General features: G+C 45.3%; 1 protein-coding gene across 8 annotated transcripts in view; it reads left to right on the top strand.

Moving 5' to 3' along the window:
* The window catches only part of EXTL3 (exostosin like glycosyltransferase 3), a 159,022-nt gene that overhangs the window by 20,715 nt on the left and 114,415 nt on the right, over positions 1 to 23,892 (top strand). For 4 of the 8 annotated variants that reach the window (XM_075497659.1, XM_075497658.1, XM_075497664.1 and 1 more), the window contains exon 1: positions 2,853 to 3,111. The exons of 2 other annotated variants lie outside the window; for them this stretch is intronic. The gene's annotated coding sequence lies outside the window, so the exon portion shown is untranslated. Of the gene's footprint in view, positions 1 to 2,852; positions 3,112 to 3,785; positions 3,959 to 23,892 lie in introns of those variants that run through there. 2 more of the 8 variants (XM_075497660.1, XM_075497662.1) reach the window with 1 other exon arrangement.

The raw sequence follows: 23,892 nt of genomic DNA on the forward strand, positions 1-23,892 counted from the left end.
CCAGCATGAAGTCATACAGCGGTGTCTAAATAAGTTGTTCTGTGAGCAGTGGGACTCATGAAACCAGTTTGTCTTAGATTTTGTCTTTCCCTATAGCCTCTGAGTGCCACCATTTCTTCTGTCTCCTAGGCTGTGTGCCATCACACGCTCTCACCCCATTTCCTTTTCCCACCACCCCGAAACCTCCTTCCTTCTTCTTCTTACTGTAAACCCCCAGATCCCTCCTTATCACTACCTCCCTGGTAGCCCCAGGCACCCCCCGAATCCCAAACCTCCTATCGCTGTTCAGGCTGCTGGCTGGAAATACACCACTTGCATCGCTGCCTGGGAGCCACACACAAGCTGGCTGCTTGGTTGGTGAGCAGGTCAAACAGAAGGGGCAGGATCTGAATGGCAACTGCTTTTTAGGTGTCTTTGCATTGCACCTGCACGCTTTCATTTAGCAGGATCTAGTATTTTTAGACCTCTGCCCCTCTGTCAGATTCAACTAAAAGTCACCAAGGAGTTTTGAAGTCTTTAACAGGACTGGCACTGTGCAGTCAGTCAGTGCTGCACATTAAGGCTTGTTCCTTTGGGAAACCAGGCTGAGAAGCTGCTAGAGTAAAAGGCTTCTCCTCGCTAGGAAAGGCGTCAGGCAATCATTCTATGCAACTTACTTAACTTGTTTAAACTATTATTCATCATAGATTATAGATTCTGTCCATTAGGTTTCTGACGTCAACATTTTACGTGTGTTCTGGGATACTGTATATGAGAAAACAAAAGCCCAGATAGCAGAAAGGGTGGAAAATGAAGTTATTTGAACACGGTAATTTTTCTGTGGGGATATATAGAAGGCAGTTGAGCAGTAGATTTTTGGCTTGGTGGAAGGGAAACTGAAAACTCCCCTTCAATACTGATCTCCTGTTACATTAGAATAAGAAGGGTAGGTATACAGAGAAGGGGATTAAATCTGAAGCTGTCTTCATCAATATAACGTGCAATAGCCTTGATAGAGCTTTCTGAAAGAAAGACTTGCCAGACTGGCTGCTGATCACAAAAGCTTGTTTTCTTTTGGGAGCTGGGAGAAGAATTGTTCTCTTGAGTTGTGTCCCGAAGTGCACATTCTCCATTTGTATTTATTCCTCAGCGAGGTGCTGAAGGGAATTTATTGTCTCCTCATTCCCTCGTGCAGAGCTCCAGGTAGAGCAGGGTGGAATAGCAAAACCCCAAGCCGTGGTAGAGTGGGAACAGATGTGTGCTAGGACAACGTGGGTGTGTTCAATGATTCGGATGTTAATTTTGTCTTTATACTGTGCAATGCAGTCATAGCCTGTCTTTTTTTCCCCTGAAAAATGTAAAGTATTGTTTCTTAGAGCCTTTGAACCTGCAGTACCTATTCCTGCCCTTCAGTACAGCACGTTCCCTGCTTTGAGATTGGATTTTGTATTGTTTATCAAAGTGTAGACCTGTGCCCCCCCGCCTTACCCCCCACTGTTTTTTCATCTCGGTATAAAAGTTGGCTTCTCCTTGCATTCTTTACACATGTGTAAACAACTGTTAAAAAGCGCAGAGCGGTGGAAAAGTGGTTTCTCGCAGTTTTGAAGTGCTCATGTTTTATTAAAGCCGAGATTCCTGGAGCTTCGTGGCCAGAGACATGCTACCATTGCCACCCTCTCCACTCCTACAGAGATAAAACCCCGTTTCTTCCTGTGAAAATTCTCTAATCCCCCAAAAGTTGTCAGTTTGTGTGCTTTGGGGTGGGATTTGATTCCCATAGATACAAATGCCTTTCATGGAGCCCCTAAAATATAAAATTACAGGTAAAGTGCATAAAATAATGAAGTAGGGTACTGAACCTGTTTGACTTGACTTTGTTGTGAGAAGATGCTGGCACTGTTACTTCCCTTTTTTTTTTCCTTTTGCTTCAATCACCATCTGTTTCATCGTATGTTCAGTACTTGTCGGCCTAAATTTTACATAGCTGCTGTGACTTAACAACATTTAACCACTAATGACATTTAACACCACTCTAGTATTTAAAAGTACTTTGTCCAGAATGAGTGATAATTTGCGCTGTTAATGCAAACCCTCCAGATTGGATCTTAATGTAATTTTGTAACAAATTCAAATTTGTAGTGGTATTTTAGTACCTGTAAGCAGGCTCTGCAGTCAGAGTCTTTATGTCTTTAGATCAGCATCCCACAATACAGTTGTTTTCATAACCCCCTTTGCCAGGAGTCACCTGGATGGCTCTCTCAGGGGGATTGATGGCAACCTTTGCAGTCACCACGGTGGTTTCACCCACATGGCTGAGGCATGACTGAGCTCCATGGGTGCACCCCCAGCCTCGCAGAGGTTTTGGGGGACATAAGAGAAAAGACAAGGCTGCCTCGGCTAAAGGGCTGGGACGCGGCTGCCCGTGTGAGGCAGTGTCAGGCACATGGCGGCTCCTTGGAGAGGAGGGGGGAGAAGGGTAGCAGAGCACGTGCCTGGCTTTAGGCGGGAAAAGCGCCTCCGCGCGGTGCGCATGCGCAGTGGCAGGTGGGCGGGCTCTCGGAGGGGAGGGAGCAGCTGCTCCGCCTCCGCCACCATTTAAAGGGACAGCGCTCCCCTTCGATTTGCCGCCCTACTCCCCTCCTCAGAACCGGGAGAAGGCGGGTGGCAACTGTGTGAGCCCTTGCCAATTTGGGCCCTTTCTCTCCAGGCTGGAGACGGAGCAGAGCTGGGGAGCTTCGGCTATACTCGGCAGGTTCCGGAGCTATGAGTCTCCTCCTCCGCGTTTCTGTTCCCCGCCCCTTCAGCCCTTCGGCTAGCTCCGCCGCCAGTTCGGCTATCTCCGCCCACCCTTCGGATAAGGCCGTGAAGTTCCGCCACCACTTCGGCAACTTCCGCCGGTTCGGTCGGAAATGGCCGAAGACGTGAGAGATCCAGCGGTTTAGGGGAGAAGACCGGCCGGCTTCTCGGAACAAACCAACTGGGTCCGGATCGGGGGGGGGGAGCAGGGGAGGGCGGACGAAGGGGGAAGACAAGGCAGCGGCTATGGCTCCCCCCCCAGCCACTCGCGGAGGGCGGCGCAGCAGGCGCCGGGACCGCGGCTCCGCCAGGAGGGTGAAGTGAGGGCGCCAAGAGGTAGGGTGGACCGTACCACGTACGGGGAACGGGGGGAAGAGCGACTCGCGGCGGTAGCACACCCCCCTGCCACCACCCCCGGGGCAGCCCGTGGGGCCGGGTGAGTGGCGGGAGTGGTACAGTCTGGAGGAAGCCCCCTCCTCCCTGAGGCGGCGGGGGGGTGGGAGGCCTTCCCCCAGCCCGGCCGGGGCGTCCCTGAGGGGCAGGCCGGGGGGGGCAGGGACCCTGAGGGCTGGGGACAGTGGGAGGGGGATCTCTCACAGGGTGAGGGACATTGTGGGTGTCTCACAGGGCGAGGGACGCTGCGGGGGGGGGGCGTCCCACAAGGCTGGGGTCCCTCATGGCGGGAGGGTTGCGACGGCACCTGGCGTCCAGGCGCTGCTGACAGGCTCCAGCCTTCCCGCCTGTCCCCTGCCCTCCCTCCCGCCTCTTTCAACTAACTCTGCGAGGGGCCGGGGCGCAGGCAGCCCCGAAACCCCCTCGTCCCGTGTCCCCTGGCTGCCTGCGGCATCTCCTGCCCTTCGAGGGGACGTCGCCTCCCCCGTGGCCGGTGCAGTCCCGTGCCTCCCACTCTGAGCCGAGTTTTGGCCGTGGGGGCTTGAGGCCTACTGCCCGGTCCGGCTTCGACGGTCACCGAAAGCGCTGACCCCGACACGCTCGTTGCCGTCTCGCAGGGTTGTTCCGTGTCGTGGAAACTTGACAAAGCCGTTGAGCTCGCTGCTGCCTGCGGTAGCAAGTTCCCCCGGGTGGGCGCGTGTTCCCTGTTGTTCGTGCAGGGGTTTTGCCTTGTGAGACGACGAGGACAGAAACGACAAGGCGGTTGTTGCTGGGCTCCTCAGCGTTTCTCGTATGCTCGTGTTACGCTCCCGTGAATTCTTTGCTGAAGTTGAGGTTCATGTTATTTTTTTTTCCCAGCTGTTTTCCCCACATGAGGTCTCTTCTTACTCAAAAACATAGGGGTCTTTCCTCAATCAAAAATGTTACCAGTGTGGGGTTAATGCATTGCTCCTGACTGTCTAATACCCTGTTCTGCTGGTACAAACCCAAACGATTTGGAGCCTGGAGGAGCTGGAAATGGTTAAAATAGGTACTAAGGATTGACAAAGATGCTGAGAAGCAAAATGTGCTTTCTAGCCATGCTGTCCTGTTGCTGTGTGTATTAAAATTCAAACACTGAGAGTCTCACTGACTAGTTTATGATCTCTTGTTGCTTATGCGTGCACCTGATAAAGCGTGTGTGTTGATATCCCGATATGATAGCTTGGCTTTAAAATTTCTGGGTTTCTGTGCTGCAAGTCTAACAACTGTATGAAGAAGATTAAATAATGTTGTTTCCTGAAAGGGGTGTCACATGCAGGTGATTATCTTACAGATATTTCTGTTTTTGTAGAGAAATCTATATATGTGAGATGTCGAAGTCTAAAACAGATGTTACAAATATATTTTGATCAGTGTTGCTATTATATTTAAGATAGTAAGGTTCTTGGAATATGGGATGTGTTTTGTACATCGTGAGGTTTTATCAAGTAATGAGTAATCTTAAGCTCGTTTCTGTGCAGAAGTAGCATCAGAAATGAACCACAGTCTGATTATATGGTGATGGGGAGAGGAAAGTGTTCTCCCCCTGACAAATCCCTTAACTTCATGTACCGTCTGAGAGTCCAGTTGTTACATGCAGCTCAATCTGTATTCACTTACGGCATTGGGATGCCTCTTCTTTTCAGCTTTTCATTCCAGAAACGGGAGTTTGCATCGGTTCAGCTCAGTGTTAAGAGATTCTGGAGCAGGAGTAATTGACCGTCTTCATTTGAGCATGGTACAGCCAAATTCTTCTGGCAGCTCAGCTGTCGTACAGACAGTTCTTGAACTTCTTGATGTCTTGTTGCAGAAGGGAAGTCCAAAATAATTTTCTGAAATTCTCTAATTTGTCAAGTGGAGACTGTTAGCTCTCATGTTTGTTTGCATGTGAGGATGGATTTTGGCAGTTGTCAAGTCAGAGCAAAACAGCAAATAGACAAAACAAGAAAAACATGATTGTTGAATTGCCTTCACTTAGACTGTTTCTCAACAATATATGGCAAAATTGGAGGATTGTTTGTGTGCTGTTAAGATGGGATGGAAAAGATCATCATCATCTTCCCTTGAATATTTGTAGCGTGGATCTCCGGGACTGTTCAGCTGATGAGTTGAATGTTGTTGATGCATTCCCAGGGCTCACTTGCGTATATGGAGCCAGAGCCCATCTTGAGTCTGCTTTCCATGACTATTATGTCTTGAAATGCCATGATACCATCATCTTAAGTTTTTAGAGTTTGTCTCTCTCTTTCTGGCTGTGTATATTTGTTCTTTTTTCCTTTCAGTCTCTGCTGCCTGATTTTTCTCCTTGCTGTTTGACTCCTGTCACCTCTTCCAGTTGCCTCGCCTGTTTTCCCAGGCCATTCCTCCCCCTGCCCACAGTAGTGATTTCACTGGGGTGGGAAATGCAGCTAGCCACATATGCTAGCTGTTTGAAGCCAAGATCACAGCAGTCAAATGTGAATTGATTCCTAGTCCAGAAGCAATTTTTCTGCTTTGGAAGCCCCACAAAACCACTGAACTGGAAGGGACCTCCTGATCACTGGATCTTGTCTCCTCATCAGCAGATAGGTTTTCCCAGTGCTTGCTGTCTCATTCCTCTACCTGTGATCTCTGCTAAACACCCCTTTTTTTGGGGTAGGAATGGACTGTGAACATTTTGAAGCAGTTCATAACTCTGGAGTTTTAACCCAGAGTGGAATTTTTGCTGTTACTGTAACATACGAATCCTAACCCAGACTGAGATTCCTAATGTCTTAACCACCCAGCAAGCAAAATATGTGGGGGTTTTGTTTGCTTCCTTGTGAAAAAGGCAAGTGATACTCATAGGCATTTTTAGATACCTGCCATTTCGGTACAGATAGGCTAGTGTGTGGCTAGGGAGTAGGGGAAGCATTCACGTGGGATTTGGGGCACAGAGCTGGGACTTCCCAGTTGTCTTGTAACCTGTGCTGACCCAGACTCTGCTTGCTGGGCCAAAGCTAGCATGAGTATGCTTGCAGTTCTGTGGTTGCCATTTAGATGTATCCTCAAAAGCAATGAGCCTGTAGTTTTCTTCTTGGAGAATACTTGAAAGTACTGTTTACTGGGGATTGTTGTGGTTGAGTTTGGCTCCTGCAGGTTAGATGGCTGTTTGTCAGATGCAATGATGTTGGTGGATGTTGCCTGAGAAGAGGTACAAAGCCAATTTGAGGTTTTGGGATTTGTTAGGAAGGATAAAGACAGAAGCATGTCCAGCGCCATGGCTTACAGCTAATCGATCCCTGGATTGCTTGGGCGTAGGAAGCCTTGAGCGCCGGCCGACCAGGTAAATTGATGTTACTACACAGCAGTTGCAGGGCCAGTTTTGAAGGGAAAATTGAAATCCCATTTTTGTGAAATCATTGCTGTTAGTTAATTGATGCCTGTTACCAGCAAGAGCAGTTTAGAGGACTGACTAATCTGTCACAAATGGATTTGAAAGGACGTTTTGCAGCTTCTGCCTTGACTTGCTGGATGTGCCCTACAAGACTATAGCAATTTTAAAGCAAGTTCCAATATCTTTATTTCTTTTCATTTAGTGGTTGCTGAGGAAGTTTACGATATCCAGTCTTTTGTACAAGAAGTGCGGAGGTGTGCTGTGCTCCCTCTGCTGGCATCTGCCCCTGCTAACTTGTGGTGAGTGGACATAGGTTTCTTAGGGCGATATTGACCTAACCAATAACACTACAAGTGACCTGTCCCTCATTGATAAAATCAAGTGAAATACAGAAAATGGAGACTCATAAATCAAGCAAATCAATCTTTTATGTTTGTCGGGGGGGAGGGAATCCTAAAACTCCAAACCAACAGGTAATCTGTAGCCATTAATGGACGTAAAGGAGTTTTTTTAAGGCACGTGTTTTAATGAGTCTCAGAATTTGTGCCCTTACAGTCAGTTTCTTCAACGGTTGGGATCTCGTTGCCTGGAGTTTGGGGTGTGTGTTTTCTCTGCCTATCCCCTGCCCTCCCCCTTGCCCATGAGTTTTGGCCATTAAGAAAGCGTGTCACTTTTCTAACGCAAATGGCTGCCTGAAAGTAGTATCAGAACGTGGGATTAACCCATGAACGTAAGAAACCCTCTGAAGTTTCTTCTAATACAAAATGCTAATAACACTTCCCACTGCACAAGTAACATTTTTCTTGCCTTTTTGATGTACAGTTTCCAGCTGGTTAGCCTTTTATCTGTCTTGTTTCATAAAATGCTTTCTTTTATGATTCAAAATACTTGCAGGTATCTTCTTACCTGACTTTCTTCTTAGGGATAGTGGCAGTGCAGGTAGCCTGAGGTTTGTTTCCATTCCTGTTGGCATTTTATTATGAGGGCTGCTGTGCTAAAGCGTATGTTCTGACATCTGACTCTGTAGGATGAGCTTTCTTACCATTTTGTGCTAGCCCTTCTGTGTAACATGAAAGGATTGTGGAGCTATGTAGTCATCTTAAATCTATGCCAGTATATTGGCCATCTATGAATTAATTTGAAAGTGAATTATACTTATTTGAAAGCCAAAATACCATAGAGCAGGAAATAAATTGTTCTAGATGTGTGTTGTCTTCCTTTGAGGACGCTTCTCGACAGGTTGAGTACTTTCTAACTCCAGTCAAATAGATGATGAATTCAAGTTTGGCAACTTGATGTGGAAATTTGGTCCTCTGCTTATATAAAGACAGTACAATTAAAACCATCAACGCCCTCCGTTATGTTGTCCCATCAACACGTCTCAATTTTGAATGTGAAGATAAGCTTTTCTTTTCCCCATCCCATATATACCCCACCTTGTGGGTCCAGATTTGAATGTGATGGAGTTAAGCACGTCACTGAATGTGGGAAGGACTTCTTTTTCTTTTCTTCCCTTGATTAAATGCCTCCGCATCATATGTAATGCAGCAGTGCATCGCGATGAAATTTGTACATGTCTTCTAGTGTTTCTATTATGGGCACGAGGAAGTAATTATACTGCAGGTCTGCTCTGTGCAGGCACTTAGTGGGAAGTGATGTGTTCTGGATTGTGTTGGTGTTGAGTGGAGTATATGCTACGGAGTACTGCTGACATGCAGATGACGCCTGGAAAAGGTTGGCATAAAAGCGTTGGAGCTTGTGACAAGAAGAGCTGCCAAACAAGTGGGGAGCCTCGGAGTTGAGAGCAGAGCCTAAATATATAGAGCAATGGTGCAAGCCTCTTTCTAAGGGGTCTATAAAGTCTAAGCAAAGCAGTCCTGAATTCACTATTGGGAGCCTTTCTGTCTGCAGGGAAGCTTGTAAGGGTCTGCAACTAAAATAGGCTGGAAACCTTTGATATAAGTGGAGTAGTAACATCAAAGCCGTGATGTGTAACCAGCAGGTGGGCAGAAGACAGGACAGTATGATCCTGTCTTCCTCATTTAGAGGTAATTTGCTGGCCAGAGATAACGTGCGATAGAGGAGCTCACTGACTCTCAGAAATGCATTGTACATCTAATAATATATGTCAGTGAATGGGTTAACATGATTCTCAGATTATTAATAAAGATAGCAGTCCCATAGCAAATAGGAAGAAAAAAAAACCAACCCGTGCATTGTTTAGGTGAGAGATTTCTTTCCTTAGGCATCTCTCCTGCGAAGACCTCGGTACCTGTAAATGAATCTGCCGCCTACCTTGTGTACCTTCATTTTAATGTGGGGATTGAGGAGGAGCCAGCTATCGGAAAACCAGCCAGAGATGGATGCATTGGAAAGTTGCCACTAATTACTGTGGCGTCTGGCAATTAGTTGTTGTTAAGCCTTTCCTTGCAAGTTCTCAACCGTGCACCAGGAAACAAAAACCAAGGACCTGGAGAAAGGCAAGAGCTGTCCTTGCAATGATCTTGTTAAAAAAAAAAAAAAAAGTTCTGGGTGGTTGTTATTGCGTTGATCTTGCTAAAAGCAGAACACAGAGTTGATTCTGACGTGGTTCCTTCCTAGTGGAGCAGGTAGGATTTGGTGCACCCAGAAGATCTTGGTTTTTTTGCTGTTGGGCTCTGTTGTAGTCTGCAAACTTATTACACCTCTTACCTATAAAACAGGTTTGAGGCTACCTTACTTCACGGGAAAGCTGTAAATCAGTAACGTCTGCAAAATGCTATTGCTGATGTTAATCTTAGAATTCTTAACAAAAATTAAGATTTAATGAAAACAATAATAAAAAGATTCAAAGAAATCTTGCTGTTGGTTTCCCACATTTGCCTCCAGGGTCTTCTGACTTTGTTTTTACTTTGTGGCAGTGATGAATAGCACCAAGCCTTTTGCAAGTGTCTCAAGGGTGTAGTTAGTTAGGAGTAACGATTGAGCTGGAGCTGGCGGGTATCTCAAGGCTTTTGTACAGAAGCTAATTTCCCCCCCACCCTTCAGGAATCAGACCTGCTTGTTCTCTGGAAACGACTTTTACATTGCCAGGACAATGATGATTTTGATTAGAAAGGCCAAGCAATGCAGTTATTTCTTCTTTGTCAAAGGAGCTGTCGGGGAAGATGTTTTTGCATCAGTTGAATGTCTGTCTTCCTGAGCTTCTGTTTCAGACGACGTTTCTCAGGCAGCAAGGCCTAGAGCATCTTCCAGAGTAGTTTATACAAGTACGACCCGGGCTTTGCACTGACTTGGGTCTCTGTATAATTCCATTGACTTGGAAGGAGTGACATGTAATCTCTAGACAGATCTCGAGTCTGCTTTAATATGCATCTCTGATCTATAATACATGCGCAGACACTGCGATCCCTTTGGTTACCACTGGAAGCAGCTATATCTGGGACAGAAAGTGGCAGCTGTTTGACAAATGTAATAGAGTAGGTATTATAAAAAGAACCAAAGTGAATTTCCTCCTCTTAAGACTGATTAAAGCAAAAGCAGCATTGCCAATGTTTCTTGCAAGCTTAATGCTGCTTTGCAGGGGTGTCTTGCTTGGACGCTTTGCTGTCCCTGTACCTATTCTTAGCCTGTTTACCAAAAGCTGTTGTGTGCGTATTGCGGGAGCGCTGTGTTAACTCATACTGTTATGGACTATTTGTATGTTTATGTGGAGCCTTTTGGGGAAGGAGGGGATTATACCCAAGCCCTTCTGTCACCTTCCCCTGTTATTGTGCTTTATAAGTCTGTGGGAAATGTTTCCATAGTACCTGAGCATATCTCAGTGCTCCTGTGATGTAGGGAAGTACTGCCCAGTACTTGTTGACACTGACCTTTGGATTTGGGATTCATGGCATGGTTGAACTGATTCCATAGCTTGCTGCTGGAAGGGATGGTCTTGGTCCCTTTCCCTCTCTCGGCTCTGCAGTCCTTGTCATTTATATTATGCCTCAGTGAGGTGATTCAGTTTGATAATCCAACACCAAACTGCTTGTGGGTTTTTGGGGGGGAGGTGGGGGGTTCCCTTAGCAGTGTGTGTGTGGGGGGAGTTGCTAGGCACCCCTTCTCCCCTTTCCTTACTGTTAGTTTACTGTCTCAGTGTTCCTGTGTTAGGATATTCCTGTCTTGAGTCCAACCTGGCTCTCCCAAGATGTGAGATACGAGCATTGGCAGTGCCCGAGGAGGAGACCTGCCCACTTGGCAGGGAGTATCTCTGTATTTTGATATTTTTACCCAGCTCTGGTACTCTGGATTTTGCTGCCCCAAGGCTCTAAGGGATAGATGCCCAGTACGAGCTGACCTGTTTCTGTTACTTATAAGGCAAAGTGAGAGACACAGCGGTGAGAAGCTGGACTTGCTGCTGGAGGGGATGGTAGGGATGGGCACCTGCTACTTAAGGAGGGCAATCCCTGTATGTGCTTGGCCCCTTCCCCTGGCAGCGATAGGAGTGGCTGAGCATTGCAAAGCTTGGGCAGATGTAGAATAGGTAGTGGGACAGTGACACAGCTGCTGTGCTCTGCCAGAGATCTACTCAGGCCCTCTTTTATCTTTATTGCAAATCTGGAGTCTGCTCAGGACCAACGAGGGTAATTTAATGAAGCTGGGGGACTTGTTATAAACGAACGCACTGAATGGACAAGAATGGTTCACTGTTGTATATGACTATGAAGGTCACTAGAATCGGATGCTTATTTTTCAGTTCCTGCATGCTGCTGGGTGAAACCGAGGTTTGTGCTGACACACGCAGTTCTTGTTAACGGGGACTGGAGTTGCACTGAAAGAAGAAAATGCCCCGTTTTGAAGGCTGCTTGGCAGTGAGACAACTGGAAAGACATGTGGTATTGGTACAAATCTTTTCAGACTTTGGTGCTTCTTTTTATTGCCTGACTTTTTATTCTGAGGCCTTCTTACTATGACTTCTGCTCTTCTGTTATGAGAAGTGAAATTAATAACCTCCCTCATTTGCCATACATGGGAAGGAATGTCTTCATTCTGCCCCAAGTTTAACTGCAGATGAAATCTGTTCTGGGAACTGCATTATGCAAAAGCAGAGGGAGAGGAAGAGGAAACAAACAGTTGTGTAGCCTACTCGCTTTGAAATGCAGTTTTAATGATTCCCTGGTATTCATATAATTATTTAACTGGCTATGCGATCCTTGGGATTATTACTCTTTCCAAGTAATAACTAGAGCAGTAAAGATGTCTTGTTAAATTGAAAAGAAGAATTGGCAATGTTGTTTTCAGTATTGCGTTTTAGTAATTGTTTGCAATGACCTTTTGGAATCTCGGAGAGAAAATTTGTTTGCTTGACTTTCTCCCAGATCAGCTCCTGGCTATCTCGATATAGAGCAGAATTGAGTTGTTTTGTTTTTTTTAATTACATTCTGACAGCAAAGCCTATTCTTCTGTGTGCGTTACAGTTCTGGCTTTTTTTAAAGGTTAAGCTGTCTTTAACAGGACTTCTACAGATGTAGTTTTCTGAAACTTTGGGGTTTTCTGTGTTTGGGGTTTGGTGTCTGGTTTGTTTGGATTTAAAAAAAAAAAACAAACAAAAAAACAAAACAAAATTGCTTGTCCTTGGTGTTATTTCAAAATAATGCTTTATTTCTTTCTTTCTTAATCTAAGGAGAAAATTCTCACTGTATTTTTGAATGTCTAGAGGTGTGATGATGAAAGGGCTGTGGTTTGTTGCTGGATTTTGTTTGCGTTTTTGGTTTGGTTTTCTTTGGTTGGTTGGGGTGTTGTTGTTTTGGGGTGGGTTTTTTTTTTAGCTTAACAGGTTGTAATGTGATTAGGTCATAGAAGCTTTCCAGGTATAGGGGGAAAAAAAAAGTCCTTTTAAATTTTTTTGACAAAGTTTTAGCAAAAGTCTTGTGAAATCCCGTTCCTCGATGTCACTGGGCTGTGGCCACAGGCCACTGTGGGTTTGGTATTTAGGAAAATGTCAAGCATCTGAGAAGGCCTCACTCCACACAAAGTGCGTGTCTGTGTGAAACCTGCTCTTCTCAGGGGCGAGACCACTGGTTCCTCCTTTTACCCTTTTGACATGTCTCTTCTGGCATTCTTCCTCTTTCCCTTCTCAAATCTGACAACCCTTGAGATTGAAGGGTCAGAAAAACAGATTGTGTGAAATCTCTCAGATCAACTCAGCATTTAAGTATGAGTTTTCACATGAGAGCCCATTGCGCCGTGTGTTTTCTGAAGCTGTACTTGGAGAGGCTGAGAGAGCCTGGTCCTTCAAACACACCAAAGAAAGCTCTGGGAAACAAGCATCAAAGAGCAGGTGCTGCAAAATTAGGGTTCTGCCAAGTTTTGAGAAACAAAATTACACTGACGGATATCTGCGTCTCTCAAGGGAAAATAAGTCTCCAAAATGAGTGTCCAAGCTGGAACAAGAGAACAGACACTGTAAATATCTCCAGTAGCTCAGTTTTTAGCTGGTCCTTTCCTGCCTCTCCGTCTGGTCTGTTAAAGCAGTGTGGTATCTAGAAGGACTGAAATGCTGGAGTTATTTGCATAGATGACAGAAATGAGTGGAAGAATCAAATGGGACCCAACCACACATCTCCTTAGATCCATGTTGAACTGGAGCTGGGTGAGCAGAAGCATGTGTGATTTCAGCCCCCTAATCAGGCTGGTTTTTGCACATCATAACTGGAAAAAGTGGGCTTTTTATCCTTGAATCTGAATAGACAGACCTGAGGGGCACTCTGTATTTCCTGCTAAATTCTAGATAAGATCTTCTACTGTTTGAACTTGCAAAGCAGTTTAGGTGTGTGCTTCCCTGCTTGCAGGGCTCCTGCAAAGAGTTTGATCCACCCCTTCATTTTGTTGAGTCTGTTAGGAATGAATGATGTTCCTCAAGCTGTGAACATAAGAATGGCTTAGCTTTAAAAAAAAAATTTTAAAAATCCCCTGCAAACAGATGATGTAATGCCCAAGCTCTATGTTTAAACAGTAGCTAATTTGCCAGGGGATAAACCAGAGTTAAATCTGTCAGGCTTTCTAATTCCCAGATTCAACAGAGCTTTGTTCTTTGTGCTTTCAAATGCAGGATACGTATGTGTGTCCACTGCTGTTGGTGTGATTTCCTTCAGCTTCTGTAGCTAAAGAGTTTGTCCAGGGGTGAGAAAAAACCAAAAACATACATATCAAGGTTTATAGCAACATTTTCTAAGTTTTACTCGGTGACTGAATTACCCAAAAAAAAAAAAACCAAAACAAAAAAAACCAAACCAACCAAAACCATCTCTTCGATGAGCTTGCAGCACTGCGAAATGGAGTTTCTTCTGAATTTGGATCTTGTGTCTTTGCAGGCACCTTCCTTTCGCCAAGCAAGGTTAGCTCCCTGCAAGGTCCCAGGGACACTGCTGGGTGGGATGCTCCAGCTCTGCAGCTGGTTTGGGCTGCACATGGACTGTTTATGTGGTGTTTGGACTCTCCTCTCCCAGACAGTTATGTACAAACCAAGGAACACTTAGTTTTCACACATGTAGCTTTGTTTTTTAAGAGCAGCTTTCTCGGCTGGTGGCAGCTCTGACCTGTGTAATGCTTCCTATCTGCTGACAAGAGGGGACTTACTGTGGTTGGTTGTGTAAGATGGAGGTTTGTATCAACACTTCCCCCCGTCCCCCTCTTCCCCCCTGTTTATTGTGATTTTTCCTTGACCTGTTCCTTTCATCTTCAATTTTGGCACCTTCTCCCAGGGCTCGTGTGAGCAAAGAACTTTGCCAACTAGCAGTATGAACCAGCATGTGCAAAAGGGTTAGAGAGATCCAGAGCATGTGCAAAAGGGTTAGAGAGATCCAGAAGCTTTAGTATCTGCCTGTAATCACGGAGCAGGGGAGATGATGCTATTGTGAGAAAATGAAATGGCAGTTTAAGGAATTGCTTCAAAATAGAAACTTTTTATATTGAAAAAGGAAAAATGTCAGTCTTCTAACTTGGAGAAGCTTCATATGAAAGTTGACACCTATTTCTTTGCTATGTCATTAACGAACTTGGCATGCTAGGTGGTTTCAGCAGTTTTTCTTCCTCTAAACAGTGCTGGCAGAAAACTCGGAGCGAGTTGCGCTGACGCTGCGCTTGGCCTGGAGATGTTGCTCTGGAAAACAGTCACTTTGGGAGAGATCACATCTGTGAAGAGATGTTGCTGACTCACAGCATCGATATCTGCTGGGATGTGCTTGTTTTAAACAACTGGATTTCAGAAGCTTATAAAAATTGCAGAAGGGGGTGGGAAGCTGAGAGGCTGTCCTACAATTGATCATTTCTTATTTTTTTCCATGGTTTCTGTTGAAAACGAAGAGTAAGAGTAGTGGGCCAGTTGCAATTTATCGTGAAGTTAATCTGTTCATTATTATTTTATTCCTCGCACTCTGCTTGCTGGTTTGACTTCCTCCTCTTTGGCGTTATTTGCACATAAATCCTTTTCCTCAGAATTTCCTTGTTCTCTGCCAGCTGTGGAGCAGCTGTGAAGATACCAGAAAACATTAACTGCTCTTAAGAACTGCTCAGAGATGCATGGTTTTGCGACGGAGACAGGATTTAGCTGGAGCTCCTTGTATGGGCTGAACTGCCCTATAGCTAGCAGTGATGGGGATGTGTTGAGAAATTGTGGACTGGTTCAGACAACAGGCCTTTTGTTTGATTGCCTTAGCAACCCTGCCTCTCTGAAAGACGAGATGTTCTCACTCGCACATAGTGGTGTTTGCAGGAAGGCTGGCTGTTTCTCATGACGCAGGCCTGGTTCGGAGGACTGATCTTGGGAGACACTGGTCCTTCTATTCCCTCAACCCCTTTTTTTGACAACAGGAGGTCTCCAGCCAAAAGAAGTCTGTGGTTTATCTAGTGTCTGCCCCCCAAATCCCAAGCAGCGTGTCCTGCTGTCTCTCATCCTTTGCTATATCTGCTCCTGTGGGCACAATGCGCTGAATTTAAATAAATTGTAGTCCTTGCTAAATATCTGTCAAATATTGACTTAGTCTGTGGCGTGAGCTGACTAAGCTGAAATTAATGGTGTAATTCTAGCTTGTTTGGCATGTGTGTATAGGCAGTTTCATTGCAGATAGTAAAGGAAATTAAGATCTTACCTTGACTCCATCTCAAGGGGAGGAAAGAGAAGCCTTGGGCTTATAATAGCAGTAAGGAAAGACTTGGTGGAGACGTGGGGGGGAGTGTTTGTAAAGATGTTATTTGAGGGTGATAAAAACTCTTCCTAATGAGTGAGGTCATAAGACAAAATTGAGGAGTTGTGGTTAATTGTGTGCTATTGCAGATGTCTTGAAATCATCTCCTGCGTTCTGGTCCATTGCCATACCCCTGGGATAATTTTTCTTAATCTGTTGAAAATGAGATCCAAAAAAATGAGACAATCTGGCTGGCTGAAGTTTCGGCATAGATCAGCAGACACAGTGCTGGTATCTACTGGCTTTGCGTGTTCTGTGGAAGCTTCACCCTCTGCAGAGATAAGGGTATCTAGAAAGAGACCGTGGCATCTCCTTTCCTTGGGTTGAGGAGATATGGACAACTCCATGTGTTTTTGAGATGCTACTGCAAAATGACAGAGCACTGACATCTCCAAGCAGACAAAGAAATGGAGATGCAAAAAGATGTCTGAAGTCATACGAGGCATCTGAATAGCTGATGGCAGAACTGGAGCTAAAACATGCAGCTTTCCTTGTGTTTCAGAGCTACCGTGCAGCCTGTCTTTCAAACTCCAGGGGAGCTTGTGGTTTTTTGAGGTTATCTTTGAGAGGTTTGTTGCTGGCATAAATAAATCTTGGGATTCAAAACAATAAAGATGCAGCTTCAGGACCAGTCCTGCTTGAGTCACTGCAGGGATCTCAGTGCTGGTACTGTGAATCTGGTGGAAGCTTATGTAAATGGTGAGCTCATGAGTTGTATTTTTAAGACACCTTTTTTTTCTTCACCCCCCAGCTTTTTGCTGCAGTTTTGATGCGGGCAGTAAGATCTCCCTTGTAGCTTTCAGCTTTGTGGGAGCTTTATGCCTACAACTGATCAGTTCCTAGCTGATCTTCAGTAGCCCAGAGAGCAAATGTAATGCAGCAAATTCATTATATGCTAAAATATTTATCGTATTACTGTAAAGGTCATTGACGGCAATGAAGGCTCAGTACAATACAGTCCTGAATCTTTCCGAATATGGTATCTGTTGCTGCTTTCTTTTGAGAGCAGTTTCTCTTAAACTACCTGGAATAACTTATCCTTGGCACATGCTTTTTGAGGTATGTGCTTGGATCCTCCATAGGTCAATAAAGAGCTGTTATACTGCACCTGAAAGTTACCAGCTGTATTTAATTTTGTTGTATGTACTCTCACAGGCAGGCATGAAGGATAGAGCAGGAAAGGAGTCTTAATTTAGCCTTGTACTTTTTTTGCTTGATTTAAGTAATTTGCAGAGTTGTATAATAAAATCTCCGTGATCTTATTTCTATTAAGATTATGGTAATCTAGAATTAATGCTGAAGGGCATTTTTGCTCCTACATGTGTAGGAGTGAATTACTTGTTGCATAACATGATTTGGAAAGATAGCAATGAAGAGGCTTCTCAGCAATGAGGTGGGCTGTGATTTGCCTTCCCCTGAACCACAAAATGAAGTGTCATTTGGCAAATGGTTTCGGGACTGTGAGGAACCTCTCAAACCATTTTCACAGGTGCATGACTGGTGGTGCGTGACTGTTCCCTGTTGGAGGGCCCTGAATGGTGTAGGATATACGACTGACCTATTTGCTGGTAGTTTGAGCATCTGGCTAGGATTAGTTGTTCAGCCAGCTGATACCCAATTCCTTCTCATAATGGTATGTCTTTAAGCAACAGTTAGATGATTGGATGCTGAGGAGCATTTTGGAGTCTGGCCTTGCAAATACAGCTTGTTAATTGAAGCTACGCTTGCTGTCAAGGCTGCCTTTTTAAGTTCTGCTGTCTGTCCTCCTAATGATATTCCAGTCTCTCTGGCTTCTCATTGACTGCAGATGAAGCGCTGACTGCAGTCTGCCTCTGATCCTCACTTTGTTAGACGGGAACTGCGGTTTGTCTGCCAAGCAGCGGCTGCTGGCATGCACATTTGTCACCTGTGGCCACTCCTCTTGCTGTGATGGGCTCTTTCCTCATCGCACCGAGAGTTTTGCTAATTGGAAGTGAGCATTGAAGGGGCTGCGTTTATTGTTCAGTGTCACGAGTAAGCTCTTTGCCTGAGTGTGCGTTTCAGGCAGCTGCGTGAGGTTCAACAGCTTTGTCTGCCATGATCAGACAGATCTCTAGATAATCTAGCAAATCTCTTGATTATGAGGGTGGAAAATAATATGCTTTGATTTACAGATGTTGCTGCACAAAAAGTGCTTCTGTGAATTCTCTGAATGGCAATATCTGGGTGTGTTTGGCATCCTCAATTTCTGAGTATATCCATTTTCTGAACATATCCTGAATTTCTGCATACTTTTCTGGACAGAGTATGCAGTTGCTTGCACATATAGCATGGACAGCTGTTTTACAGACAAGCAGATTATTAATAATTTTTCAGTAGCATTTTAAGCCAAGTTGAGGGATTACATTGGGTCAAGAGTCCTTGAAGTTTACGGTAAAAAAGACAAAGGATGATAAAGGCTATTGCCTTATGTCTGATTTTACAGGCAGGGTTGAAAAAGGGAAGGGGATGAAGCATATTTTGAATTAAATCCTCTATAAACACCTCTTCCTTCTCTCCCTTAAGAAGTTGTAGACAAACTTGAAGCCATTTTCTCGTGTCTGTACCTCCATGAGCGGTGGAAGGGGGAAGGAGATGCAGCAGGCACAAGTATCTCACTTTTGCAGCTCATGGAGGCTGTTTTGGTGAGGGTGCACCAGCAGCAGGAGTGTTGCAGGTTATTCATGAAGGGTGTTTAAGTTTTTTTTCTCCTTTTGGGCACATAAGCTCTCCTGGTTATAGACTGACTGACAGATATGCAGAAGATTACGAAATGTTTTCACAACCCCTTGAATTTGTGGTAAGCTGGAAAAAAGAGGTCCTGTGGTCTCTCTCTCTCTCCTGGCTGTATGGTAGACCAGATTGGGAAGTGATCGGATTTAATTTAAGCTTTCTTCTTGTTCACAAGGTTAGTTGTAACCTCAGTTCACTGTGCCGCCACCGCGCGCTTTCACTGGGACGAGGAAGAGGAGAGATGATGGGAGGGTAGACATACTCTCGTTTTGGTTTGAAGAGCTAATGAATTTGTGGTGTTAGGTTCTTTGCTGTGTAAGTGAGGGCAGCATTTGAGTGGGAGACATTTAGGTTGGGACTCTTGTACAGATGTAGTTGTCTACAAAGTTGTGGGTTGTTTTTTTTTTTTCTTTCTCTGAGGTCCGCTTTATAGTCAGCAGAGAAAAGCAACTATTTCTGTAGCACAGTTCATCTTGTCCTAAGTAGACATCTTGAACCAATCAAGTTTTATGTGCCCCAGAAGTGTCTGCTTCTTTTGCTAGCTGTAGAGAGAGACAGAGCAGCTAGTTTAGGTGTAATGGTAATCGCTTGTGGCCCACCATGACACCTTATTGAATGAGAAGTGGCTTACAGAAGGCCAAACCGCGGGTGCTGGGTAGTTTTGGAGACTGTACAAGCTCCTCGTAGTTGCAACTTCCTCCTTCTCAGAAGAAGGAAGAGCTGATGTGGTTGCTGGATCTGATTATACCACGTGGTAGCAGGTCTGAGGTTTGAAGTATGTTTCTGGCCGTTTTAGTGAGAGTAATTGTGTGATGGTTCAAATATCAACGAAGAACATTGAAGGGCTTTGTTTCACTCTCCTGACCCTGGAAAGATTGGCCAGTTTGTCAGCTGTGATCCATCCACAAGGGAAAGGTCCAGCTAGATGGGGTGATGTCCTGACAGCAAGCTTGGAGGGGTCTTACTGCGCTAGCAAAGGAGGGAACGAGATGGTGCAAAGGGTCTTTTCCCAGTGATTTTTGTATCTCTGATCAGATGTGCATTGGTGGAGGAAATCACACTGAAAACGACCACAGAGCTTTTTGTTTTAACTCTCCAGCTTGAGCCTAGATCATACAAAGCAAACCCTCCAAGCCCGTGAAGGGGGTTTTGTGGAGGAATAAAGCTTATTGTCAGCTGGGGTGTTCAGACCCTTGGGAAATTGTGACCATTGTCTGGGCTATTATTGCTTAATAAAAGCTTTGCATTTCTTCATTCAGGGTCTTGAAAATCTGGTTCTGTGCTTTTAAAAATAACTCAGCGTGAGCCACAACTGGGAGCATTCACAGAGGAAATTCTTCAGCCATTTAAAACAAAGTGAAGGGAGGGAAAAAAGCCCTCCTTAAAGTGCTTTTACTTGTCCGTGAAGAGTGAGTGTGTCCGAGCCATGCTTCCGCTCTCTGGAGGAAGCACAGTGGGGTGAGAGCCTCGTTCTGCTCCTGCTGAAGGTTTGTCTGCCTGTAACTTTCAAGGATTTTGGGTCCATTGCTATCCCAGCTGGGGAACCTGGGCTGGTACTGGGCCGGACACACTGAATGCATCCTCTTGGGATGGAGGGGATGGTGTACCTCTTGTGGATGAGTATCGCTGGGCAGGTGGGTGGACTAGCATTCACTGATGAGGTTGATGTGTTTTGTGCTCGATGCAAAAGGCAGCAAAATATTTTTCTTTCTGCTGGTAATAGAGGCCACTCCAGAAGGGGTAACTTTAGGCAAACTGAAACTCGGTCACGCGCTGAAGGATGTGCATTATTTAGGGCACCTGCTACTGCAGGCTCTGCACTGGCTTTGGGGCACTGCCTCAGTGCAGGCACTGCTGCAGGCTATGACAGGAGTCACTAGTGGGGGGCAGAAATGAAGCTAGCACGTATCACAGCTAGCCTCACTGCTGTTGGGATGCTGGGCAGGGGAGTTTTGGGGGTTTTTTTGAACCAGCCAGTGCTGGGATGGGGAAGGGGGCAGAGGAGGGGGTGCTATGGGCTCTGCAGTGTGCATCAGCCTTGAAGTTGGCTTATCTGTAGTTTTTGCTCTTCTCTGCTTCTGCTTGAGGTTGTAGTCCTGCACAGAAGCCCGTGAACTATTTTGCAAATCCAGTTTTGGAGGCTTATTTCTTTCCCTTTGTGTGCTCTTGGGTTTATATTCCTTCTTGTGTGGAAATAATTATATTGCTTGTTTCTTATGTTCTGGCTTTGACTATGAGGAGAAATGTATTCAGGTTTTTTGTGTTGTGGTGTTGTGTTGGGGTTTTTTTTTTCCTTCTACAGCAAGCAGTGCAGTTTCTGCCGTTAAAATATTCTGGACAGCAGTCGCTGCCCACGTACAGCACAGAAATGTGTGTTTAGTGGTTGCGAGGCGTGCTTGCTCTGGGTGTGCCTTCTTGTTTTGTTCAGTGCATGTGTCCACGTATATGACGGGCTATAATTTATCATTGCCATTAAGCTAGGGAGATATCATTTACATTAGTAATCTTTGCTTTCTGCAGGGTAGAATTATATACATTGACTCTTGAAGCAGATTTTGAAATAAGTTTTCTCTTGGAGCTGCATGATACTTGCAGGGTAGAGGCCACAGCGTGAGGAGGGAGCTGCCTGGGATGACACTGGGCTGCAGCAGTGCCGTAGGAGACACTTGGTAGCGAAGAGGCTGATGGCTGGGTGTTGTGGTTTAACCCCAGCAAGCAACTAAGCCCCACCCAGCCACTCGCTCACTCCCCCCGCAGTGGGATGGGGGAGAGAATTGGAAGAGTAAAAGTGAGAAAACTCGTGGGTTGAGATAAAGGCAGTTTAATAGGTAAAGCAAAAGCCGCACACACAAGCAAAGTAGAACAAGGAATTCATTCACCACTTCCCATCGGCAGGCAGGTGTTCAGCCATCTCCAGGAAAGCAGGGCTCCATCATGCGTAACAGTTACTTGGGAAGACAAACGCCATCACTGCAAACGTCCCCCCCTTCCTTCTTGCCACAGCTTTACATGCTGAGCATGACATCATATGGTATGGAATATCCCTTTGGTCAGTTGGGGTCAGCTGTCCTAGCTGTGTCCCCTCCCAACTCCTTGTGCACCCCCTGCCTACTCACTGGTGGGGTGGGGTGACAATAAAAGGCCTTGACTGTGTGTAAGCACTGCTCAGCAATAACTAAAAAATCCCTGTGTTATCAACACTGTTTTAAGTACAAATCCAAAACATAGCCCCACGCTAGCTGCTATGAAGAAAATGACTCTACCCCAGCCAAAACCAGCACACTGGGATATCAGCTCAGTTTTACCACTGAGATAGGAAGTGAATTTAGGGAGAACGTGCCTCTTCCATGCCTCAGTTTCTCCACTGGAAAATGAATACAGCATGACTTGCCTTTTCACTGTGTTGGACAGCTTGCAGACTCTTCAAACTCTGTCTAATGACGTCAGAAAACGGAGAAATATGAGCATTGGAGAAATACCTTAACTGCAAGGTATGGTGAGATCCTAGCACAATAGAGCGGTGAAAAGCCTAGTGTTGATGTGTTCCCAAGCCGTGTTCAAGCAAGCACTGAGATGTGTTAGATATGGTATGCTGCAAAGTTCAGCGTTAGTTGGACCTCTTGCCTACGGGCAGCGTTGAGAGCAGTTTCTTTTCCTTAGAAAGAAGGATAGAAAGGGTTTGTGAGTGTGTGTGTTCATTAGGAGCAAGCAGGAGTTACTCTTCGTCCCTCTTACTGTCTCCTGTAGTATCTGTGATGTGCACAGGCATGTGTGATGCAAGACAATGGGGACAAGACACAGCCCTGCAGTAGCTAAATCCTGTCACACCTTTGGGTAGATTGGTATTACTTGAAATTTTCTAGGTCATGTGCACCATTAAAATTATTTCCGTGCCTATTTGGAGAATCTGCTGTGCCTATCTTCATTTATATCCATGACTGATCCAGGGCCATACATTAAGAATATAACTGATTTTTCTTTTCTTTTTTTCTTTTTTTTTCTTTAACCCTTGGTGTCTAACTATATCTAATAAAAATGCAGACTGGAGCTCTTTAATGAGGCGATAAGTCATTCCTGCCTCTCTTCTTTTTAAGACAAAACCACCTCACATACTGGCTTCTTTTTGTATGGACTTCTGCTTTGCATTTCTACACATTCATCATAGCATGAAGCCTCTCACAAAAGGCAGTAAGAAAAGACTGCTGAACAGGCCGTTTTGGTGTGCATAAACCTGAACTCTTGGAAAGGGAAGCCCTCAACTTTAGCGGGGGGCTGGGGGAAGCCACAGGCTGTGTGTGAGTGCGTGTGATGATAGAAAGTGTTTTGGGGGAAAATAAAAAATAGTGCCGAGTAAGTTTAGCGTGGTCTTGAATTGTACAGCTAAGAACAGGAGCCATTAGGAAGCAGTTTGCAAGGGGAAATATTTCCAATTTTGTTCCTTCCCTTTGCAAAATTCAAGTGATGGAAAATCTTTTTTTTTTTATCGCTGGCACCTAACTTCTTGGTTAAAGTCGGTGCTTGAGGTTGTGTGCAGCAGCATGTGAGTGGCGGCTGGGGTGTGTGTGGCACTGCTGGACATTGATGTACAGATACACTGTTTCTGATTTTGAACCTTTAGTTCTGGGAGGAAATAGCTTTGCTACAGGAACAACTCTGGTTTGCAAGCACATTGCTGTGCACACCGCTGCAGCAAATGTACCGTGGTTGTGGTTTGACAGCTGAAGTCAGAATACGACTGCTAAATCAGATTACGCTTGCACATGGTGGCTGGGTGTGAAATCCCGGGTGGCTGAGTGGCACCGTCACCGACGCACCGCTGTGCGGTTGCACAACACCTTTTCTGGAGTGGCAGAGTCATCTCCCCAAGTTGCCATGCCTGAACGCTTGTTTGCGTCCCAGCGCTGCCGCTCGCCGCTTCTGCCAGGACATCTGTTCGTGGGCTTGTACTGTGAACTGCGTTGCTGAATGTCCAAATCGGGGAAAAGAAAAGTTGTGCTTGTTTTGGAAGGGCTTCTTCCTTTTTTCACTGCTCACAGGTTGATCCCACCTGTGGTCGGTGTGGTGACAAGCTGTGAGCTGGGGCCTCAGTCTCCTTTTCCTAGGGAAGACCCACCATGTGGCTGCGCACCAAGACTTGCTTCACCAGGCTTATAGAGGAAGAGAAGGAGGAGAAGGGAGCTGTAGCACTTCCAACTTGTGATTGAGGATTGAAAGCCAGTGTTTTGGTGTATAAAACAATGGATCTGTAAGTAATTGTTTAACCATGAAGTATGTCCGAACAGCTGAAAAAGAAGTTGATGAGTTCTCTGAAATGCTGGCCCATGTGAAAAATTTCTGAGAGAAGGTAGACAGGGTTGTGTTCTTTAATTTAATGACCTCTTCAGATGGGCA

The sequence above is a fragment of the Mycteria americana genome, chromosome 3 (assembly GCF_035582795.1).
Source record: "Mycteria americana isolate JAX WOST 10 ecotype Jacksonville Zoo and Gardens chromosome 3, USCA_MyAme_1.0, whole genome shotgun sequence".
NCBI lineage: Eukaryota > Metazoa > Chordata > Aves > Ciconiiformes > Ciconiidae > Mycteria > Mycteria americana.